Genomic DNA, 16019 nt, shown 5'->3' on the forward strand with positions numbered 1-16019 from the left:
ATTTCTCCAAAACTACCCAAAGAGAGATCAAACCATTTAATTTTTATGACAAAAAAATTTTTGACATTTTATTTTTAATGACAATTTTTTGTTTTTTTATATATGAAAACATGAGACCTTAATCAATCAAGCAATTATATATACCTCTCAAGCAATAATATATGCCTCTGTTGAGGGTTCCTGCTCTCCTTGTTTCGATGTTTTTGACAATACTTAGATGGCATAGAGACATGCATGGCGCAGACGCTCAAATCCTCCTCTGCCAATTTGCGTTACGAAGCCACCGGTTATTTTCTCGATCTCAACTAAATTTTATGCATTGGGATGATGCTAAGTCATGCCCAATTTTCAGCTCAATCAAATGAATTTTAGCTACGGGAATATTGTAAGATGTCGTTACAAAAGTTTCAAAATCACTTACAAAGTATTTTTTACTGAGACACAGACCAAAGGAAACCACGGTTCAGCCCCTCACTACTTCGAGAAGCATCCCCAACACTCAGAGACGGTTCCTTCGTTCTTTACGAGGCAATTGAAACATACATCCAGATAACTAAAGAAGCCTGTGTTGACCAATCTCTTTGTACAACATGGAGACGGTATTGCTCTCACATCCTTATCCAACAGTTGCGAAACAAGATCAACCATAGGTCAGGGAAGTTTACCATGGACATATAATGGTAAATCAATATTTATAATTCTCCTTCACCGCAATATGCCACAAACGACACATGAATTTATGGTGGAATTTCGAACGCAAAGAAACTTATATTATATCTTGTTTTTCCCATGTGGCACTGTTTTGTTTTCACACATTTCTCCAAAACTGCCCAAAGAGAGATCAAACCATTTAATTTTTATGACAACAAAATTTTTGACATTTTATTTTTATTGACAATTTTTTGTTTAAGGTTAAGGGCAAACATTTTTCCTTGCACAGGAGAAATTGCAATACAGGCTACATCCCACAGGGTCCTTTCATTTGCTATTGCAATGCATAAAATTTGCGAAATTTCATAACTGCATAATAAATGGAAGATGTCACGAAAAGTGTGTTCCACTTGTGAGCAAATCTGCCCAATCTGCACAGGTTTTTCCTTACTATTGCAAGCCATCTCCTTCTCTCTTTCGGTTTCTGCCTGATGGGTATGGGAGCAGACTCCTGCATACGCTTAGCAAAGATTAAGCATGCAACCTTGCTTCGGAAAGCCTTTGAATTCTTTCTTTTATTCTTTTCGGTAGAATGAGAGTTCTCGGGTTCGAACTCTGTGAGACGAATCCGATTATTACTCGATTTACTCTTCCTATCCCTACCATCAGCAAGCGAAACACTAACCGTGGTTCTGTGGACCTCCAGCTCTGAATCAGATTCTTCTTCCTTCGTCTTAACAGAAAAGACATTTTCGATGTAGCTAAGAAGGCTGTGCTCATTTATGCTGTCCATGGAAACAACCTGAGTAAACTGAAAGGCCAGGTGCTTATCCACATCCGAGGAGTCATCGATATCCTCATCGAAGCTTCTGTCTGCATCAAGCAGCACCATCTGGCCTGCAAAGGAGCAGCCTGACCCCGAATGGTAGGACAACGCCAAAGCTAACAACCGATGGACGAAGCCACGAATCAAGCCGGGTACCCACGACACCGCCTGCGTCGCCACTGTTGCTATTCCTAGACGCTGCTTACGGATTCTGGGGAGCACTTGCCATACCAGAAGCGCTAGCCGCGTTATGTTGAACACATCTTCCAGTGGTCCGACCTCCAAGCCGGCCCACAGGGTGTACAGAAAATGCGCAAACGGCATAAGCCTGGGGACGATATCGCTCTTGTAAACTATATGCACAAAGTGTCTTCTGTAACATGAATTTATATGTTTTGCCAATTTTGAATCCGCGAAGAGAGGGCATCCGAACGAATAACATTGAACTTGTTCGTGGCAAAACTTAGGGCTCGATTCCAACAATCTGAGGGTGAGCAACGAGGCAACGGCTCCTCCTAAAGAATGGCTCGTCAATACAATTTTGTTCCCTTGTATCAACTGGCGCCTAAGATACTTCAATGGGATGCTCTTGGCTCTATCAAGAAACCCCGCATGAGCAGCTCCCGCTCCCAGGCTCAAGGACCTCTGCATTATGTTGAGATCCGTTAGCGCATCCATAAACCCCGTGGTGCCTCTGCAGGCGATGATCATGTGATCTTTGGCCAGGCTTTTAACGACCAGAAGAACCTGCTTTCGGCCGATCTCGAAGCCTTCTTTTCGCAGCTTGTCTTCTTCCAGAAATTCATAGATCGTCGTTTCCGGCAAGCCGAATGTGGTATTCAGTGTTTCAAGTTCCTGCCGAGGATGACGGTCTTGCTTGATTATTTGGCTGAGCGTGGCCATCGATTTTGTGGTTCTGCGAATACTAATGTCTCTCCCTCCACACCACCACGATGTCTCGCCTCCCAGGCGCCTCACCTTCTCGTCTGTGCTCACCGCAACGTATCTTGTTGAAAGACGGTTGACGGTTCGTATGGAGCGTAGCGCGTGGCATTGCGCAATTCAAATCAACAGTTAAGGATTACTCGATCGTCTAACAACCAAATCGAATGGCACATATTTTGACACAACAGCAGTTTGGAGAGTTTATTTCAGAACGCCTTACGGCGTCATTATATAATCTCATTAGTTTGATTTCCGCCATTAAATGCAGATCTGATTCTCATACCAAAAAGTTTAAATTGCCATTCAAATAAATTGGGTCCATGAAGAATGTTATATTACTTTACTGAAATTGCAGAATCTCATTTTGACCATCGCCTCTCGTCCAAAAAGTCTATTAAGATAAGAAGCTATCTGACTTTTATCCTAAGACCAGAATAAGAAACGATCCAAATGGCATTTATCCCAGACACTTTTCAGGCCATCTGGATGGGCCACCTATGGCAGTTCCGGAAAGCTCCGGACTAACTCTCATGTCGAACTCATACACCTAACAGTAGGTACTGCCATCTTTGACGTGGCGCTCACTCCATTGCTGCAATTGTTTGGTTGGACGATGCATTTTAGGCCTTCAGAAGAAAAAGCCCTGCCTTATCATTAATCTCAGCATCTTCCACGAGAATAAGGAAAAAAATTGCATTGGTCCTCACCATATACTCGCTATGGCCGATGTGAGCTTCATTCTTGGTGTTGTCGGTCAGTACATACAATATATGATCAGAGTCGCATTTAATGTTTCTTTAGTGATTTGAATCGCTTGTTCATCTGAATTATTATATGTTTGGGCAATATGTTGCAGGAAATGTGATATCGTTCCTCGTTTTCATATCGCCGGTGTAAGCTCTTAAATGTTTTGAATGGTTAAATACATTTAGTTTCTAGGGAGTTTTGTCAATCTTGCAAGTGTTGTTCAATAATATTTTATTTACAGGAAGACATTTTGGCGTATAGTGAAGAATAAGTCCACACAGGACTTCAAACCTCTCCCTTATATCTGCACGTTGTCGAGCACTTTGCAATGGACATATTATGGATTAATAAAGCCCGGGGGACTGTTGATCTCTACGATTAATGGGGCAGGCGCGGTATTGGAAGCAGCATATATCATTCTGTTTATAATTTATGCCCATAAGGGACTTCGGGTTAGTATTTTTTTTTTTTCAATCACCTTCATATTGAGTGTTTCAGTTGATGCTTCCACGACTATTAGATCGAACACAAATATTAGTATGTCACATAGAGAACTGGAATTCTGATAACACTTCATAAATCCAAAGTGAAAGATGGATCTTGTCGACCAATAAATTTTATGACTCATGGTACATCTAATTGGTGTTGTTATGCAGCTCAAGACTATTATTCTGGTGTTGCTTGTGGATATAGTATTTTTTGCTGCTGTATTTTTGGTGACCTTTCTGGCACTAAATCAACAAACGAGAATAAAGGTAGTAGGAATTCTATGCGTGTGTTTAACGTTAAGCATGTATGGTTCTCCATCAACAGTTATGGTAAGCTTGGTTTTCAACATTTAGGCACAGAAAAAAAAATTGTCAATAATTCAAGGAAGATTAGTGCCATTTTGAATTTTACAGACTGACCTTGTAATCCCCACGTATGTGGGTGGCAACAGAAAAGTGTCATAGTAACGAAGAGTGTGGAATTCATGCCATTTTTCCTGTCATTCTTCCTGTTTCTTAACGAAGGAGTTTGGGCAGTTTGGGCAGTGCTGGAACGAGACGTGTTTGTTGGGGTTAGTGTTGAAGTTTTTCATTGAAATTAGATTTAGGTAGAATGCATATTATTCAAACAAATGTGTTGCTGTAATGTATAGATCCCGAATGGAATCGGCTTCGGCCTTGGAGCTGCACAGCTTCTTCTGTACTTGATTTATAGAAAGGGGAAGCCCAGGCGAGAAGGAATCAGAGACGAAGTTGTAAAGACTGAGGACTTTAAACTTGTGACGGATATCGAGATTGGCGGTGGAGGTGTACATCAATTCAGTGCAGAAGATAAGAAGTCCCAACCCAACAATCTAGAGATCTAGAGAAAGGATTGAGTATTCCTAAGGCTAATGTACAGGGTCTCAGAAAGCTTGTAAAATCCCTTTCTCTAGACTCTGGAATGTTGCAATCAGATGCAGGCCAAATGCAGTATAACCTTTCTCTAGTACCCCATCATGAAGGCGAAAATCCAGAACGCTATTGAAAATACTGAATGTGAAAAAGCAAATGTTGAATCTATCCTGCACCATTTTTTAGTAACTAGGAGTTTACAAAAGCTATCCTTGGATCAATAAATCTATGTCAATAAAAGCGTATGTTATTGTATAATCTGCCACTGTAAACTGCTTAGAAAAACTCGCGCGTACCTTGAGCGTATCTTCATCTATCGAAATGTGTTACGATGCAACAGGCATAATTTGAGCCTTCCGAAATCTGCTATAAATTTGCAGCGTGTCTTCTTCCAGAAATTCATAGATCGCCGTTTCGGGCAAGCCGAATGTGGTATTCAGTGTTTCAAGTTCCTGCCGAGGATTGTCGCTGTATGCAACGGCTGAAAGAATCAGCGCATCGGCAAGCCAGATGGGATGACGGTCCTGGTTGATTATTTGGCTGAGCGTGGCCATCGATTTTGTGGTTCTGCGAATACTAATGTCTCTCCGTCCACACCACCACGATGTCTCGCCTCCCCAGGGGCCTCACCTTCTCGTCTGTGCTCACCGCAACGTATCTTGTTGAAAGACGGTTCTCCGTCCACACCACCACGATGTCTCGCCTCCCCAGGGGCCTCACCTTCTCGTCTGTGCTCACCGCAACGTATCTTGTTGAAAGACGGTTGACGGTTCGCATTGCGCAATTCAAATCAACGGTTAAGGATTACTCCATCGTCTAACAACCAAATCGAATGGCACATATTTTGACACGACAGCCGTTTGGAGAGTTTATTTCAGAGGGAAACGCCTTACGGCGTAATTACAAACACTTTGTAGGCAAACCCGCTCCACCCCTTAAAAAAAAGTTTTGGCATAGGGTTCTTGAACTTTTTGCAGCCATACTTCGTAGCAAAGTGTTCCACACTCGCGAACAATCCCGCAATGACCTTGTGACCTCTTGGAGCGTGGACACCAAAAAGCCTGACAACGATATTCAATTTCCAGTCTGATTGTAAAGTCTTTTTATCGCTTGGCACAAGATGAACCGATAGCTATCCGTAGAGTTGCAGAAATAGATGACAGTCTCCTCTGGACTTCCAGCAGCGGAGGTCAGAGGTCCACTGACGACCTGAAAGGACGCTTTAACCAAGTTGGTCAACAGGAGCTGAAGGACGGTTGCGAAAACAGCGCCATTGGAAATTACATTTTTACAAAACATTTTCCTGGTAGCGTTTTATTATTATGAATGTTAAATTAAAAGGTTAAGTTTTATTTTAATTTTGTTTATGATATTTTTGAATGGTCTAGTTTGCTTGGAAAGTTATGGAAATTTCGGTTATATTTAGAGAAAATTCAGTAAGAATTTTTGTAAATCCAAGTTATAGTTATTAAACTTCAAAATTTTAGATGTTCTAGACGTTTTTGATGGTGCTGAATCCATTTCCACCATCAAAAACACAATTCAAACACTGTCTCTACAAAAAAATTTTGAAAAAAAATTTACTCAGAGACCACTTTTGGCCATCGAACAATTCCTAAATTAAACGACTCCCTTTTGAATCAAGTAATACTTTTATAAAATATATTAAAAATATTAATTTTAATATAAATAGAATAATTAATTCTTAAAATTTTTATAAAAGGTTAATATTATAATAAAATTATTTATAACAAATATATTAAAGAACAATACCTTATATTAAAAATATTAATTTTAATATAAATAGAATAATTAATTCTTAAAATTTTTATAAAAGGTTAATATTATAATAAAATTATTTATAACAAATATATTAAAGAACAATACCTTTTACTGTGGTTAAATTTGATTTCCTAAACCATAATAAAATAATTTAGTTTTGTTTGAATTTAATTGTAATAAAATGTTATTTAAAATTAATAAAATAATAAATAATTAACATCATTCATATATATTTGTGTTTTTTTTGTTTTTATAAATACAAATCATTATGCTATAAGAGAATAGAAAATTATAATGAAATGATTTCACAACCTCGTATTAATATGAAATTTAGTAAAATAATATTATATTTAAATATTTAAAAATAGTTTTAATTAATCAAATTATTTATTATTTTAGATTTATTTTAATTCAACATATACTAAACACCAATTAAATATTTTTTCATTTAGAAGAGGTTTATATTTCAAGAGATTTGATCCCTAAGATGAATCTATATTGGTTTTAAAAATAATATAATTTTATTGGGCCAAAAAAACTTAATATGGAAAAGATGTGTATGCTTTAGGTGTAATGTAAGAAAAATTGTAGTACATGGGCAATATCTCGCGTGGCTGGGACTGTGCACTATTTGCCTCCCCACCCGGGTTTGACCCACAGTTACATGTTGCGTTGCCGTCAGTTTGACGCTACCCGGGTTCGACCCACAGCTACATGTTGCGTTGCTGTCAGTTTGACGCTACCCGGGTTCGACCCACAGCTACATGTTGCTCTACCTATATATTGTGTATATGTTGTACTGGGGTTAATATAAACACTTCTAAAGAGGATCTTACCCCCCTCATTCTCAAAGAAAAAAATAAAAAATAATAATAATAATGTAAGAAAAATTGTATGTCAACATAATTTAAATATTTTAATTTTATAATGTTTTTTAATTTAAATATAAAAGCAAAAAATATAGAGAGATGTAATGGTGTAAAATAATAATTTTGTAACTATGTTTAAATTTAATTAATAAGCACAAAAACTTAATACTTATAATATAATTACAATATAATAAGGTTAAATAATATAAAGTACAAAACCCTCTGTTATAACCAAACCATGAGCAATAACACTTTTCTCAAAAGCTATTTTAACACAATTAAATCCAACAGCTATTTTAACACAATTAAATCCAACGACTAAAAATGAATGGTTTAATAAGTTATATATTAATATAAGGTAGTAAAATTTGACAATCAAAATTTACATCGTAATAAATTTTTCACTAAACTAAAATATATATAATATAAAGTACCTTGGGGTGTTTTTTTAGGGTACATAATTCATTTATGTATTTAAAAGTGTATTTTGAACTACAAGAAATCACAATCTTGCTAGAAATTGTATCACTAGATTCCTGCCAAAAAGACATTTCCTCTATTAATTAGAATGTGTCAAACTAAATTTAAGAAAATAATTAATTTATATTAATTCACAAGTTTAAATTTTAACCATTAAAAATTAATAATTTTAAAAATAATATTAAGCAAACAAAACATTAAAAATAATATTAAGCAAACAAAACATTAATTATTGTACCAGCATCTTTCGGCGAAAATCACATAAGAGAAATTCTCATCCATGTGTTTCTAACTAGCCAGTGTGGTTCATCTTCAGGAGAAGATGAGGAACTAGATCCATGCAATGCAATAAATAGATGTAGAGGGCTCCCAAATAAATATAAAAGAATTGTTTATTTATTTATTTTAATCTTGTTAATTTTATGACCAAACCATTAGTATTAATATTCTATTCATTAATAGGGACTAAAATGGCTATATAAGTTTTAATTAATTATTTTATTAATCCACTTATTATAACTACTTAGTTTTTAATAATTTTTAATTAGTTAATTTAATCTAGTTAATTTTTAGGGATTTGAATAGGACCAAACCATTAATATTGATATTTTATATAATTCATTAATGGTGTTATAAAGAGCTTTTATTAATCAACTTATTGTTAACTTATTAGTTTATAATATCAAAAATAATTTTTAATTTCTTAAGTTAGATTCCTTTACTTTTTTTGGTCAAAACCTTTTCTAATTTCTTCCCTTAGTCAAACTAGTTGTTAACCCTAACGGCTAGTTGGGAGCCCTCTACATCTATTTATTGCATTGCCTGGATGTGGTTCCTCAACCACACTCGCTGGTTCGAAACACGTCCAGGAGAATTTTTCGTATGTGATTTTTGCCAAAAGATGTTGGTACAATTATTATGGATCACAGAAGTCTTAATTCAAAAAAACATTAATACTTAAGTATATTTGAGACATCCCCCGGATGCGAGTGATCTGTAATGCACTAACTGTGATGGGACGGAGGAGGGCGCAGCATGGAAGGCACCTGTCCAGCATGCTCGCCGGACAGAATACCATGTGGGAGGTTATGAACCCGCAGGTGGTTAACATTATGGTAGCTATTTTGTTTGGTCTCGGCATTAAATCGCTGTCCAGTTTTGCCTGCACTGGAGGATCTCTGCCTGCAACGATCTTGATTGCCATAGTAATGGCGGGTGAGGACCGAGGGGGTGGCACTCGTTTATTTAACAACTTCAGCTTCAGCAACATGCTACTGTGTTTCATTCTGCTTGGGACGGTTCAGGGTTCTGATACAGATTGGGTTTGGGGGGGGTCATGCTCCGGTTGCTGTCTTCGGATTGCGCTTGAGGTGGTGGAAGCACAGCCACTTTCCATAGGGCTCACGGTGCGTAATTTCCCCTGTGGTGTTCGCGGAATTCTCATTGCTGGTCGTGGAATATCCACTGGTATTCCGGAAATTCACACGGCTGTTAGTGGAAGTCTCGTTGGTGTTTGTGATATCCATACTGTAGTTTGTGTTAATGTTTCTCCCTCTGCTGATTACACCCGTAGAAATCCCTCTGCTGTGTTTAACTCTCCCTCGGCTGCTGGTAGTGCTCTCGCCGTTGTTCGTGGCTTTCTTCTTGCAGAAGGAGATTTCAACTTTGTTGTTCGAGATTTTTTGTCCGCTATGCCGAGACCCCGCCAGCGCATGCTCAGCCGCAGAGGCTCCGGCCGGGGCAATCCTTCTCGCCCTTCTGTTGGGTCTGGCTCCATGGGGCAGGCTCCTCCTCCTCTGGGAACAGAGAGCATTCTGAGACCAAGTCAATACCTGGACCCAAGCTCTCCAGACTCCTCCAATACGCCGTCCTTTGGCTCTGCTATATTCACGTTCAATTGTTCTCTCAATCGCCCTCGGATTACGGCTCATGTCTCTGTTCTCTTCTTAGAAGAAGCCCAAGAAGAGGGCGAGCCCAGTGCCCCTTTGCCTCACACTGAGGATGATCAAAATCCCAACTCTCCGAGGCCTTCTACTGATATGCAACACGGGACATCTTAGCCAGCCAGTGTTGTCAATATAGTTCCAGTTGCTCATGCTCAACCGGACAGGCAGGAACATGAAGAGGGATGGTGCAGGATTGTGGAGGAGCCACCCGACGAGTAAACTTGTGTTTCAGCTGTCCATCAGTTTTTGCGGCCCTGTGGAAAAGGAGGAAAAGGTTTTTTTTGGCTCTGTTTGTCAAATTCTATCTATGTTCTTGTGTCGGGTCTATTGTCTAGTTTCTGTTGTGTTCACTAGTTGTTTGTATCTCTCTGATTCCCCTGCGCGGGATATCTCTCTGATTCCCCTGCGCGGGATAGCTCAAACGGCCTATCTCTCAGGCATGATGGCTTTCTTTGCTCAAACGATGTAACAGTACTCTTTTTTGTAAATAATAGATTAATCATACTTAGCAAAAAAAAAAGTATATTTGAGACAGGAAATAGATGGGTCTAGGTTGGTTTTTATTTCACGTCTCAAATATACTTAAGTATTAGTGTTTTGTTTGCTAAATATTATTTTTATAAACTAATATAAATTATAATCTATTAATGTTTGGAAAACAATAAATATTTATTTATTTATTATTTTAAAATTATTAATTATTGGAATTTAAACTTGTAAATTGATATAAATTAATGATTATCTTAAATTTAATTTGGCACAGTCTAATTAAGAGAAGAAATGGCTTTATGGCGGGAATCTGGATTTCTTGTAATTTAAAATACACTTTTGAATACATAAATAAATTATGCACCCTAAAAACCACCCCAAGGTACTTTCATATATATTATTTACTATAATTATTGTTTATATATATATATATCTATATATATATATATATATATGAAAGGACTAGGCATATATTTCGAATAATAAATTTATTACTATGTAAATTTTGATGGTCAAATTTAACTACCTACATTAATATTAGTTATTTTTTATGACAACTTATAGACGAAATAGACTTTTTCACCGGAATTCTGGAAAACAATTTCAAGAAGCAATGTTATTTTTTGTTGTTTAAAATGCATTTTTGAATGCATAAATGGATTCAGCACGAAACAACTTAAACTCAAGTTTTTTAAAATCTCCCCGGGATTTTGATTAAAATTAAGCAGAAAAATGTTATGAGAAAGGTCATTTCAATACCGCATTCTGATTAAAATTAAGCAAAAAAAAATGTTATGAGAAAGGTCATTTCAATAATTTATTAATATTTTTAAAATCACTTAAGATCATTTAAAATAGGGATAAATATCAATCTTACTATATTGTAAGTTTATTAGAAGTATTGATGATGATGATGATTAACATCTTCTGACCTCAAGAAAAGAAAAAGAATCTAAGTGTGCTTCTTCAAGATCTCTGAAACCGGATTCGTTAAAATAGGTCGATGTGTCCTGAATCCGGCAAATCAGACACGATTCATTACGTGTTTGGAAATCCGGACACGATCGAATTCGGATCGTGTCCCAATTTCCAGACACAAACCCGGAAAAAGTGACCCGCACAACCTAAAAAAGGCGACTTTTCTGTTCTTTTTTATCATTTTATCTTCTCTCTTTTGTAGTGGGTTTGCCGTGGGTTTTTTGCGAGGGGTTTGGAGCAAGGAGCAAAGGGTATTTCTGCATCTAGTGTGCACATATTTTGTGCAACTTCCTGATGTGCCATTTAGTTAACACTCATTTGCTCATTACAGTCTAAACTTCTTCTTTCCCATTCAACTTTATGGGTTCCTCTACCAATTTCTAACTTTGTGGGTTTGATCTTATACTAATCTTCATAACAAATTACTTTGTTCTGAGGGGTATTGTCATTTTAAAAATGTTCTTGACTCATGTGTTCTTCTAATTGTTGTTTTAGGTTCAAGTTCTTCGTGGTCAAGGTTTGACATGGCTTTTCCCTTCTTATTTGGTTTTTAAGAAGGAAACACATATGTAATATATCATTGTTAATTAAACTGGAAGAACCTAGTTTGTTGTGACTGAAATGATTTTTATTGTTAATTATTTCATTGTTTTGAACAGTTTCATGTAATGAAATATTTAATATTACAGTACAAGTGTCATGTTGAAGCATTCATGTGTAGTTTTAGAGTTTTTCATATTAAACACTTCAGAAGCTGTCAGTGTCTTTATCTTATTATCTTGTCTTTCTCCTATTGGATCATTAATGAATTGAATATGTATTGTGAATTTAGAATTTATGATTTATCATTTATGTGACATGTCACAAATTACATTTGTATTTGAATTTTGTATGTACTATGCATGCTATAATGTTACTAACTTACTTTGTAAATAGTAAAACTTACATCTAGATGAAGATCTATGTTTGAAATCAATGAATTTTATCATGAATGAGAATTTGTGTAAGAAATATCTAGTTTTTAATATATATATAATGTATCGAAACCCGAGGTCAACTTGTCCGAATCCAACACTTGAATCCCCGCATCAACGTGTCCAAATCCGACACGCGAATCCCTGGATCTGACAATTTTGAATCCAAGTGTCACGTTACTTAGTTCAAAAACTTAAATCTTGTTTCTATGATCAAAGAGAAGGGAAAGAAGTGCTCCAAGATCGCTATAGTTGGGTTCGCTTAATAAGTCAAAAAGATTGGAAGTGTGGCACATTGAAAATATGGCAAATGTTAGGGAATTAACTTTTTATGTGTTTATTAACAAAATTTTAATACAATTGAAGAGTTATTATTTTACACAATTATATCTCTCCATACTTTTTTGCTTTTATATTTGAGTTGAAAAATGTTATAAAATTAAAATAAAATAAAACATTTAAAATATGTTAACATACAACCTTTCTTACATTACACCTAATTGGGTTGTAGAGCCTCTAGGCTTAATCAATTTAATTTCTAATTATTCTTTTCAATGTTTGATTCACTCATTTATATATAAAACCTTTTCATATAAATAAAATAATTATAATGTAATAAATCATAGTTATTATAACAAGAATATAATGAAGATAATTTTATATTAGTGTTAATATTAATAAATATTTAAAAATTAGGACAAATAGAAACCATAAAAAAAATATATATAGTTTTGAATTAATTAATAATATAGATTAACATATTTATATATTTCTCATTACTTAATAATAATAATAATTTAATTTTTGCCCATGGGGCTTTGGATCGATGGTGAATGGGTGCACTGTTAAGGCACTCCTTGTGATAGGTCACTGGTTCAAATCTCTTGTGGGTGCTTACATACCAAAAAGAAATAATAATTTAATTCCTTGTGATAGGTCACTGGTTCAAATTACACACGGTCTATATATAGAGAGAAAAAACTACTATAGATCCATCTTAATCACGCACTTATCAAGCACTAAAAGGGAATAAATCTCTTGACGTGTAAATCTTTCTTCAAGTTTTGAATTCTAAAAAGAAGTTTGCGTATAATGAGATTTGATCCCTCTCAACTTTTGGAAGATTTGTTGTTAAGATGGATCTATATTGGTTATAAATGAAAATGAGTGAATATCCATAATATTATAATATTGGCACCCACTGAAAACTCTCTTTACTCCCAATGTCTACTTAAAAAATAAAGAAAATATTAAAAAACATAACAAACCCTAAAATGATGCATAGAAAGGCTAAACATTTACTTCTCAACTATCGGCTCTATCTCCATTTGTAGCATATGGTTTTGGCTTTGGATCCATCTTCCTCTTCTGGTAGAGCGAGGGGGTGGGGTTGGGGTTGAGGTTGGGCGGAGCCAGGGGGGAGGGGTCAATTTTTTTAAAATTGTTTTTTTATTTTTATATTGTTTTTAATAATTTTTTTAAGTAAAGTCTTTCAGTAAAAATCACATAAGAGAAATTTTTGGCCAACACGTTTCGAACCAACAAGTGTGGTTTCATCATCAGGACCAGATGAAGAGGCAGACCATGGCAAAGGCTTAAATAGAGAGGAATGTAGAGACATAATTTCAAGTAACGGCTATATTTGAACAATAATATTTAAATTATGATATTAATTTATTAATATATTAAAAACAAATATTATTCAGTAACGGCTATATTAAACGGCTAGTTTTTGAAAAATAATATTTAAATAATGATATCATTTCATTAATTTATTAAAAATATTAATAGGTAACGACTATATTAAATGGCTAGTTTTTGAAAAATAATATTTAAATTAATTTATTAAAACCAAATATTACTAGTTTTCGAAAAATAATATTTAAATAATGATATTAGTTTATTAATTTATTAAAAATATTACTATGTAACGGCTATATAAAACCACTACTTTTTGTAAAAAATAATATTTAAATTAAGTAATCGCTATATTAAACCGCTAGTTTCTGAGAAATAATATTTAAATTAAACAACAACAACAACAACTTCAACAACTTTAAAGAAGGGTAGTCAAAAATTATCCTAATCAAGACAAGATCATTAGATAAATAATTAATGGAAATAAAATAAACTAAATTAAAAATAATTAATGGAAAAATAAATAAAACAAAACAAAAAGATACACAAGTCAAAAGATATATATATATATATATATAAAAGCAATCACTAAATAAAACAAGGTCAACATTAAAATATGGGGCTCAGGCACATTAAACAAATAAAAAAATGCCAAAAGGAGTTAAAAACGAATAGGATGATAAAATACATAAAAAACACGAAGGATCAAGAAAATAAACTCTAATAAAGAATAAATCAACAATAAATACTATAAAAAGGATGTCAATACCTACATAGATAAACAAATAAACAAAATAAATTCCAAAAAGAAGCCTAAAAAACTAGGAGGACAGGACAGGGACCCAACTTTTACTAATATTCCAACCATCATCTCTATTCAAATTATTGGGTCTTTTTCAATTTCTAGGGCCTCCCTCAATTTACGATGATGGAAATGACTAACCCTAGCAACGACTTGGGCCTCCTCAATGCAAATGTGATGCTTAGATTTATCTGCATGCTCCGCAAAGCAAAGGAGCGGGTCCTGCCATGCTTGATGTCAGCAGCATGCTCATGAATCCTTTGATTAATCGAGCAACCAGTCTCACCAACTTTTTATCTTTTTAAATGTTTTTAGATTTTTATTTTTTAATTTTTAATTTTATTAATTTAATTTTTTTTATTTTTTAATGGTTTTGAATTTATTTATATTTTTTATTTTATTTTTTTGGTTTTTTAATGTTTTTTTATTTATTTTGTTTTTAAATTTTTATGATTTAATTTTTTGTTTTTGTTATTTTCTTTTATGTTATTTCTTTAAAAAAAAAAATTTATGTTATTTCTTTATTTTTATAATTTTAATTTCAAAAATTAATTCTTACATTTTTTAATTTTGCTTATTTAAATTATTTAATATAAATATTTTTAAATTTTTTATTTTTATTGATTTTTATTTTTATTTATTTTTTTTTAACTTATAAAAAAAAATGTTTTTAGATTTTCTTTTCTTAATTTAATTGGTTTTTCTTTAAATTATAATTTTTTTTGAATTTTTTCTTTTTCTTTTTTTTTTTCTTTTTTTTTTCCGAATTAATTTTGGTTTTTTTTTAATATTTTTATAAGCTTTTTGTTTTCTTGTTTTTCTTTTTTTATATATTTTTTTGTATTTGAATTTTTTTGTCATGTTTTCTTATTTTCATTTTTATGTTTTATTACTAACATGAAAATCACCAACATTTTAAAAAATCTATCTACACTTAATTCATTAGAAAATTTAAAGTGTAAAAACTAAGCTCTCTAAACAAAAAGGGTTGATGCTCATCAGCACTTTTCAAAATCAAGATGAAAATCACTAACAAAAAAAAAATGTTCACACTTGATACATAAAAAAATTTAAAGTGTCAAAAATAAGCCCTCTAAAAAAATGTGTTGATGCTGCATCAACACTTTTCAAAATCAGCATGAAAATCACTAACATCAAAAAAAAAATGTTCATACTTGATACATAAGAAAATTTAAAGTGCCAAAAATATGCTAAAAAAAAAGTGTATTCTCGCATCACCACTTTTCAAAATCGGGTAATTTTTTGCTACCTCAAAAAAACATGTACCAATTCACTTTCTCCTTTGATCGGTAACTATGTGTTACACTTATTTTTTGAGATTTTGATTAACAAACTTTGACACACGCGATATATATATATATAGGTTATGAAACCAGCTCAAGAAAAGATAGAAAAGAAAGATCAACGCCTTAGAATTCAGCCTCTTCGAGGGGGCAACCTCCTTTACATTACATAAATGAACAATTCTTGGATGATACAAATGACAAAA

General features: G+C 33.9%; 1 pseudogene; it reads left to right on the forward strand.

Moving 5' to 3' along the window:
• Window positions 1-3049: 3049 nt before the first annotated feature.
• Window positions 3050-4867, forward strand: LOC149156598 (bidirectional sugar transporter SWEET17-like; annotated as a pseudogene).
• The last annotated feature ends 11152 nt before the right edge of the window (window positions 4868-16019 follow it).

This window comes from Pinus tabuliformis, chromosome 9 (genome assembly GCF_031772625.1).
Source record: "Pinus tabuliformis cultivar Carrire ecotype Pingquan chromosome 9, CPIR1, whole genome shotgun sequence".
Classification (NCBI taxonomy): Eukaryota; Viridiplantae; Streptophyta; class Pinopsida; order Pinales; family Pinaceae; genus Pinus; species Pinus tabuliformis.